Source organism: Berghia stephanieae, chromosome 8 (assembly GCF_034508935.2).
Source record: "Berghia stephanieae isolate SIO BIC M18660-M18661 chromosome 8, UCSD_Bste_1.3, whole genome shotgun sequence".
Taxonomy (NCBI): Eukaryota; Metazoa; Mollusca; class Gastropoda; order Nudibranchia; family Aeolidiidae; genus Berghia; species Berghia stephanieae.
The window spans coordinates 54506237-54515821 of NC_088367.1; the positions used below are offsets into that span (position 1 = coordinate 54506237).

At 33.2% G+C, this 9585-nt stretch overlaps 1 long non-coding RNA gene across 1 annotated transcript; it reads left to right on the forward strand.

Moving 5' to 3' along the window:
* The first annotated feature begins 3964 nt into the window (after nucleotides 1–3964).
* Nucleotides 3965–6993, forward strand: LOC144977972 (uncharacterized). The gene is made up of 3 exons (XR_013646440.1): nucleotides 3965–4083; nucleotides 5993–6069; nucleotides 6893–6993. It is a non-coding gene; the product is annotated as an uncharacterized LOC144977972 (long non-coding RNA).
* The last annotated feature ends 2592 nt before the right edge of the window (nucleotides 6994–9585 follow it).

Below are 9585 nucleotides of genomic sequence, written 5' to 3' on the forward strand. Positions count from 1 at the left end.
TGCTTCAGCCTAAATTTACCTTTACAGCCCTACGCATGTTCTTCCTACATTTTAGAAATTTGAACAAGCTCTCGCGACTATAAGAGATTGCATGGAACGAATTCGACATTTCAAATGCAAGACAATGAACATTTTTATTGTTGCATTGGGCTCAGAAATATTTGGAAAGCAACATCCTTGCATGCCAACATCAAAATAAGGATCTAACAATCCAACGTCCGCTCTGATCTCCTGTATGCAGCAGTAACTTGGAGAACGAAGAAGAAGATACAGAGTCGCCTCAGAGAGTTTGAACGAAGATGCTGTTGCAGAATCCTTTAACTTGATGCACATCAGCATATCACCAAGAAAGAAATATTCCGGTGACCAAGAATGCAAAACAGTGTAGACGAAGTCAAGTTCATACCATGGAAATGCCTGAGTCAAGTTTTCCGAAAGAAAAAGTATAGAATGCCTTGCACTGTACAATAAAGATGGTCTCCATCGAAAAAAAAGAGAGAAATGTAGACTTATTTATATTTACTTATCAAAACCAGCGACCAGCTGAGCTCTAGCCCGTAGCTCCTGTGCCATGACGTAAGAAATGTAGACCATTTTGGCACCTGGAGGAGAAGAGTCCAAGAGAAAATGAAAGAAGCTAGAAAGACACCGATTGAACTGAGATGGCTGGTCCAAGACAGAGATGACAGGAGGAACTTTGTTAGCGCCTTATGTTCCACCAAGGAACCTTAAGGGTAAAGTAAGGTTAGGTATGAGTTGTAATACATATTGAATTTTGACACTTTTGGTGTCTTAGCCCCTTGATCCACTTTGTGATGACATCATTTTGAAATAAACAATAACACGACTGCCTTTGTTTAACCTACATGACATGACATTTAAATCATAACTTTTTGTTTCATTTTTTAAAATGTCAACTTGAAAGACTTGAGCTTTTGTATAGCACAATATCCACTTAATGTGCTCAAATACCTTTACAAAGGGTCCCTAACCAACAGCAACATTTAACACGTAAAATGGTGATAATACATTTTTACGGGCAGGTACTCATTTTACACCCCGAGGACGGTGAGAGAATGTGAGTAAAGAGCCTTTTCTAAGGACTCAACTATGCGCCGAGCAAGGCTCAAACTCAGGACCTTCCGATCCGAAAGCGAGTGTCATACCACTAGATCACATAGCCGCACAAACAATTTTTAAATAGATTATTGACTAATGTAGTATCACAATTCCATTGATTTCCATTTATAAATTGAGCAGTTAAACGACTGAGGTTGATTGCTACAGATCTTTATTAATCCAAAGCTGCCTATACTAACATTTTGCAGAGAACGTTACTGAAGTGGTGAGGATCGGTCTTATATGCTGCCCCTATCACATGAGTCTTAAGAGGCAGCAGGCGTACAATAGAACTAGTAAAAGCCGTTACATCATATAATAGAAAGGTTTAGCAAATTATACTTACCAAGCAAACACGCATTACGTATCACGTATCTATCACATGATAATTCTCATTGTATTTTATATTAATCAATTATGATACTTTTGTGTTTTATACGACCCAGTCATTTTAAATATTTATGAAAAATTGCACACAACGGATTTTAGTCTTCAAAAATGGAATCAATACTACTTAGCCTACTTGAGTTGTTTTTATCAGACTTTTGGACTTTTAACCATTGGTCTTATTACTTCATCCAACTGTCATAGAAATAACAGTTGTAAAGAACGTAAACATCGTGGTGATCGACGGATACAACACTGTATCGATACCGTCATGGGTCATCGACCAAGGATACAGCATGAAAAAGTACGAGATCGACAACGACAATTTTTATTGAACAGTATCGGCACACTAACAGTAAGCAACCACCCAGATCGAACCATCACGCATCGACCAAAGCAAGACAGATCGACAACACAAGACAGATCGACAACACAACACAGATCGACAACACAACACAGATCGACAACACAACACAGATCGACAACACAACACAGATCGACAACACAACACAGATCGACAACACAACACAGATCGACAACACAACACAGATCGACAACACAATAATCATTTCGACCATAGCCGTCTTGTCCAATGTACACTGTGGAGTTGATGTCATTGTTAACTACGTATATATGTACTTGATATTAGTACGTCATGAGCACACACAGGATCGAAATGCGGACATAAATAAGATCGACTTATTATATATTATATTAATAGTTTATTGAATTATTATATCATTATTAAATATTATATCATCTTCTCTCATTTCTCTTCTTCTTTTCATTCACTCCTTCTCTTCTTCTTCTATACTTCTTCTTCTTTATTATTATTATTATTATTATTATTATTATTATTATATATCATCTCTTTCTCATTCTCTCTTCTTCTATCTTCATTCTTCCTTCTTCATATATTATATTATTATTATTATTATATTATTATTATTATTATTATTATATTATTATTATTATATTATTATTATTATTATATTATTATTATTTATTATTATTATTATTATTACATTCTTCTTCTTCTTCTTCTTCTTCTTCTTCTTCTTTTCTTCTCTTCTTCTTCTTCTTTTATTATTATTATTATTATTATTATTATTATCATTATCTATTTTATTATTATTTTATTTTATTATTATTATTACTTATTATTTATTATTATTATTATTTTTTATTTTTTATTATTATTATTATATTTCTTCTTCTTCTTCTCTTCTTCTTCTTCTTCTTCTTCTTCTTCTTCTTCTTCTTCTTCTTCTTCTTCTTCTTCTTCTTCTTATTATTATTATTATTATTTATTATTATTATTATTATTATTATTATTATTATTATTATTTCTTCTTCTTCTTCTTCTTCTTCTTCTTCTTCTTCTTCTTCTTCTTCTTCTTCTTCTTTCTTCTTCTTCTTCTTCTTCTTCTTCTTCTTCTTCTTCTTCTTCTTTTTTATTATTATTATTATTATATATTATTATTATTATTATTATCATCTTCTTCTTCTTCTTCTTCTTCTTCTTCTTCTTTCTTCTTCTTCTTCTTCTTCTTCTTCTTCTTCTTCTTCTTCTTCTTCTTCTTCTTCTTCTTCTTCTTCTTCTTCTTCTTCTTCTTCTTTTCTTCTTCTTTCTTCTTCTTCTTTTACTTCTTCTTCTTCTTTTCTTTTTTATTCTTTTTTCTTCTTTATTATTATTCTTCTTATTATTTTCTTTTCTTTTTTTTTATTATTTATTTTCTTATTATTATTATTATTATTATTATTATTATTATTATTATTATTATTATTATTATTATTATTATTATTATTATTATTATATCATTATTTTCTTCTTCTTCTTCTTTCTTCTTCTTCTTCTTCTTCTTCTTCTTCTTCTTCTTCTTCTTCTTCTTCTTCTTCTTCTTCTTCTTCTTCTTCTTCTTCTTCTTCTCTCTTCTTCATTATTATTATTATTATTATTATTATTATTATTATTATTATTATTATTATTATTATTATTATTATTATTATTATTATTATTATTATTATTATTATTATTATTATTATTATTTATTATTATTATTATTATTATTATATTATTATTATTATTATCATTTTCTTTCTTTTCTTTTTTTCATTTTCTTCTTCTTCTTATTCTATTATTATTATTATTATATTATTATCATCTCTTCTTCTCTCTTTTTTTTTTCTTCATCTATCTCTTTTCTTTTCTTCTTATTATTATTATTATTATTATTATTATTATTATTATTATTATTATTATTATTATTATTATTATTATTATTATTATTAACAGAGTTAAAGCGTTATTCAACCAATACGTGTGTACTAAGAAATGATAGGCTTATCCAATATTCCAACTAAAAAGTACGAGACAGTCTCGACAAATATTTATTTTAATTACGTCATCCAGAGATGTCATGTAAGTATATTGAACACATGAAATTTATTTCCGCTTAAAGATGTCTAACCGAATTGAAAACAAACGAAGCTTTCTGAAGATGTAACTTATTAAGTCTGAGGATTATAATTCATTTCATAACGTCAAAATTAATATGACGCAGCACGTTAGTTTTGGTATGTTTCCTGTTTAGTTTGTATGGTGATCAGTTTAATAAATAGGGTAGTGATGTCTTATAAACAACCTGAAATCGTTACTGAAATCGTAACTTTATTCGAGTAAATGCTAAAAATTCAATTGAGGTTTGCATCAAGGAGCGAGCTTTATAAAAAGTAAAAGTAGATAGCCATTCCGTATGTCCCTCGTAGTGGCTTTATTTAGCATTGTTGTTTTACGTCCGTACCTTTTGTAAGATGTTTATTTATTCAATTTGTTACATTCTAGTAGAATATTATAATCTGTAGAACAAACCACGATTGACTACTGAAAGGTCAAAATTCCCTGATATCCACATTATTTTGATCCTCCACCGCCATTGTTATTGAAGGAAGCAATGAATGCTAATGCAAAGCATTATCGAATAGCGGCAGAGGGAGGGGGAGAACGTTTTGAGCTCAAAACCCTTCATCAGACAACACCAAATGCAAGAAAATCATGTTGCATTACCTGAAAACCACACAGAAAAAAAACAACTTTTTGAGCCAGACTTTTGTACTTTGAATTTGGGTTTACAGAATGTTTATGAAGCCAGACTTTCACTGGCTTCTTTTTGCTTTTCTAGGTTTTTTTTTTTTTAGAAATTTATTATTGAAAGTCCAACTTCTGAAAATATGCTCTACAGGCACGGAAAACATAGTCAAAAAGAGTATAGGTGGTAAGAAAAGTGTGAAAAGTGTAAAGCTATTTTGCTGTTTTCTCAATATATTTTTTTCTACGAGTATGGGACAGTGTGTCAACTATTTCTATAAATATATTCTATGAAATTGTCTGAAAATGTCCACAGTTAATAGGGTATGTGCATTTTGACTTATAATCCAAATTATACATTTTTAACATAATTTTGCCGTACAATTTAATTCACAACTTTGTAATGTTCTAATCAAACTCCCATAAGATAAAGCTGTAGAATCTCTGTATGGTGACAGAAAAAGCAACAATATTGATAAGGACGAATTTGGAGGTTATTCCTTCATTATATTTTGTGGACAGTTTACCACAAGATTGTTATACCTGTTGATGCCAGACCCCAAAATCAGAACGCAAAACGAGTATCAATCAGATTACGATTTTTTCACCAAAATTGTTGTTTTAAAAAAAACATATAATGACGATTCAGAATGAAGAAAACAGCCCAATATCTTTTTTAGAAAAGACCCAAACCGCCCCTTAAAAGAAAATGGGCACGTGGACGCGCCGTCATCTTCCCAGTCGTTTATAGGCTTCAACAGTCATGACATCACTTCCCTCGTAATGACGCATGGTAACTTAGTAACTGGCTCTAAACTATCGGGACAATGGCGGACGTCCTTTGAAATATTCTCCGACGAGCATAAAATGTATCAGAGGAGAAAAACATTATAAATAAGATCATGTTTTGACTTTTACATTCTGATCGCATGACATATAATAAGGGATATTCGATTTAACAGTGCGCCAACATCCCTTCTGGGGGGCTCTAGGATAACAAGATTAACTTAATAAGAGCCTACAAGTACACGAAAGCAATTATACAATATCAAAAGAAGCCTGTCGAATAAGAATGTCTTCAATCGACGCTTGAATTCCTCTAGTGAAGACGAAACTATTCAGTGTAGTTTCCACACTTGGACCAGAATGCTGAAAAGCGTTCACCAGCCTTCACTCACAGCTGTTTTCAATTTGAGTCGTTCAGTTGATCGAAGCGATACGCATGTGGGTTATACCGTTCAACGAGGTTTGAGAATATGCTGGTGACGAGCCCTCCAGTGCATTTAAAAGATAGTTGAAGATTTAATATTTAATCCCTGTTCCCATGCAGCCATGCAGCTGCATATGAAAATTCTAGCCAATGAAGATAAAAGTACCCATTTTCTTTGTTAAAAACAGGCTGCTGCTCGCCGTTGCTGGACGACGTGACATCAGACTATAGAATCCAATTGCAGAGAATTATACAGTTATGAGGAGTAAGTGTCAAGGAAACTATGAATGAGACATAAAGCTATATCCAATATTGTTTGTTTCCCATGCCAGTCTTCCATAGTGCTTTATCCAATTTTGTTTGTTTCCCATGCCAGTCTTCCATAGTGCTTTATCCAATATTGTTTGTTTCCCATGCCAGTCTTCCATAGTGCTATATCCAATATTGTTTGTTTCCCATGCCAGTCTTCCCATAGTGCTATATCCAATATTGTTTGTTTCCCATGCCAGTCTTCCATAGTGCTATATCCAATATTGTTTGTTTCCATGCCAGTCTTCCCATAGTGCTATATCCAATATTGTTTGTTTCCCATGCCAGTCTTCCCATAGTGCTATATCCAATATTGTTTGTTTCCCATGCAGTCTTCCAGCAGCTTTACTTTTCTATGGTCCAAAGAAAGGATTTACAAAGTCTGCAACAAAGTTTTGTCTTTGTTGTCTTCATCGGCCTGTCTTTGTATGCATTTTTCATTGACAAACGAACTCAATCGCAGATTCTATTTCTTCTACAGTATCAGGGGCGTAGTTTTTTTTACATTGTAGGCCCTTAGGCTTCTCTGTTTTCCCTGGTATGCTCTCTTATTTGCCATCTCTTTGTCTATCACTTAATTCAGTCTAAAAACAGTTAGTAGATAATCTATAGCCTTAAGGTTGTTATTGATGAAATCTACTACGTTTTCGGCTCACAAGGCAGAGTACTATAATGTAAAGCCAAGATCAGTAAATGAGATGAAACCATGTATTCTTCGCCTACCATTATCCAATTGATAATGCCAACGATGTCATTTGTTTTTTGTTTTTTTTTTACAGATAACACTGTGTCCATTACTGAATAATTCACAGTTCAATGAATTTTATGGACGTAGTTTTGGTGTTTATCTATTTCTGGACATTAATAGAATCAGCTCGAGGTAAAGAAAATGTTTTGCAATTATCAAATGTAACTTTTCTTTGATTTGTTTTAGTCTTTTGCGGTCATTCCAGCATTTTGGGTCATAAATAGCTTATAGGATAAGAAAGATGACAAACAGAACACATGATTGTAATTTGTATTGTATCCAATTGATAGGCCTTCGAGTGTGTGTTCTCAGGTCAAATTAATGCGATGTAAAATTAGATACATTTTCCATTAAAATGCTTCCCTGTGCTATGGAGTGTATCTGTACTGTATTGGTGTTGATATGGAGGGGAAAGATGATGTCTGAGTTCTTGGTGCTTGTTGGAAAAGTAAATCACCGTTTGATTCCAATAGGTCATCACGAAATGGGGCATACAGGGAGTTGTTGAGGATTGGACCAATTCAGGTGTGGGTTGATTTGGGTGTGGTGAGTTCGGAAGAAAAAAATAAATAGCATGTTTTGTGACATGTTTTTATATTGTATGAGTTGGTATTTTTTAAATGTCAAACGAACTTCTCGTATAGTCTTTCTGGTACAGGTCTCTAAACTTTCCCTTTTCTTTTTTTAACCAATTTCCAAGCGAAACTATACATTTTTTGTGATAATCTGGAAACTCTAGGCTTTAACTCATGAGGAACTATACTACTGTTTATTTTTATCTTTATTGGTTACACGTGTCATCAATCAAGTATGCAAGTAGTCCAGAGCGATATCGCAATCAGAATCGATCGTCAAAAACAGACTTTGGACAATTTAACTATTCATTAAATGAAATGTTCAAAAAATGGATCCACTACAATTGTTAAAGCAATTATTTAATATTACATATAACATGAACATCTTTATGACCAATTAGTAATAGGTCTTAATTATTAATAATTTTTTTTAATGATATCACCAACACACAACCACACACACACACATAAATACAGATACATTCGCTCAACACCATTGCTGGTAGCATGCAACTGCTATGTAGATCAGATGGTATGATGACATCAATATGTCTCTGATTGATAGGAATGCATTGAATACGTGTTGTTTGTGTGGTGAGATGCTCCGACTCTACAACACACGGCCATTGTCAGATTGGCAAAGTAATCTTCTCTTATAGATAGTATGCAGATGACGTCACTCAGGCCTTTGTTATTGTTTTTGCCATCCACGTTTGTGAGTTGTTCTCACTAAACTGTATTAACCAGGCTATGAAAGTTCATGGTTACACAGAGTTTGTGTGTTGGTCCATTATACTTCGGATGGCAATGTTGTGAACTCCTTGGCCAAGCGCATTCTATCTATATTCTCACAAATTTTAAGATAGAGCATCCAAAATGCGGATAAAGTCACGTCATTTGAGTTTCCTCTTCCTCATGCTCCAAATTTGTATAAGGAGATCATAACAAGGTTGAGAAAGATGTGTGTGTGTGTGTGGGGGCGGGGGGGGGGGGAGGGGGGAGTTCAAGTCATTGTTGCTAGATGAGAGCATTGCCATGCATCCACGATTTACAAGAAATGCTCGGGGTTCTATCGCGCTATCTGATGCGCATTTCAAGGGTATTCCTCTAATTTCAAGATTTTCTTTTTTTAGATATCAAAAAGGTTGAACAGACGTGGGGAGGTCTTTTAGTCAGCCAGTTTGCTGATATTTATTTCTTAGCGGGCACTTGTATCGATAATGATGAAAACTATATGGTATTGAGAAATGCCAAATATAATTTTTTTTCTGAATTTTATCCAACCCTATATTGGAGCTATTCCGTTTTCTTCCTATTTGTTTACACGTGTAGGTCTTATTTTATAAAGATAAAAGCGTATGGCTTATTTGCTAGCTCGTTGAAAGTTCGTGGGTTTTGTCATCCAGGTTTGTTGTCATCCCCTAAGTAATAGGACTCATTAGTCTGACGTCACGTCCGCCCAGCAACGAACAGCTTGGTTCTAAACAAAGAAAATCGGTACTTTTTGTTCTTCATGTTGGCTAGATCTTTTCACATGCCATGTGATCAGAATGTATAAAAGTCAAAACATGATCAGATACGTGTGTGTGAAGATTTGCGTGGTTGTTTTGAATGCACTGACTGGAATGTTTTTATCGAATCATGTGATAGTGTGGATGAGCTGAATGACTGTGTGAGTGAGTATTTGAAATTCTGTGAACAGCTAGTGTCTTGTAAAAAAGAAATAAAATATTATCCTAACAACAAGCCTTGGATAACAAAAGATCTAAAACTTTTATTGAACCAAAAGAAAACTCTTTATACTAGTGGAAACAAAAAAGATCTGAAAACAAAACAAAAAGAGATAAAGAGGGTAATATCTAGTTGTAGAGACAAGTACAAAAATAAAATGAAAAATGCTTTTCTTCTGGGGATATACGGGACACGTGGCGGGGGCTTAAAAGTGCTGTGAACTATAATCCAAAGCCCACGATTATATCAGAAGATATCGAAATTGAAACTTTAAATAAATTTTATTCACGTTTCGACACAGCAAACAAATTTGATATTGAAAATGAAAAACATAAATTAGACAGGGCTTTGGAAGATGAAATGGCTGTTGAGGTCAGTGAAAGGAAACGAGATTCGTATTTTCGAAACTAAACGAGAG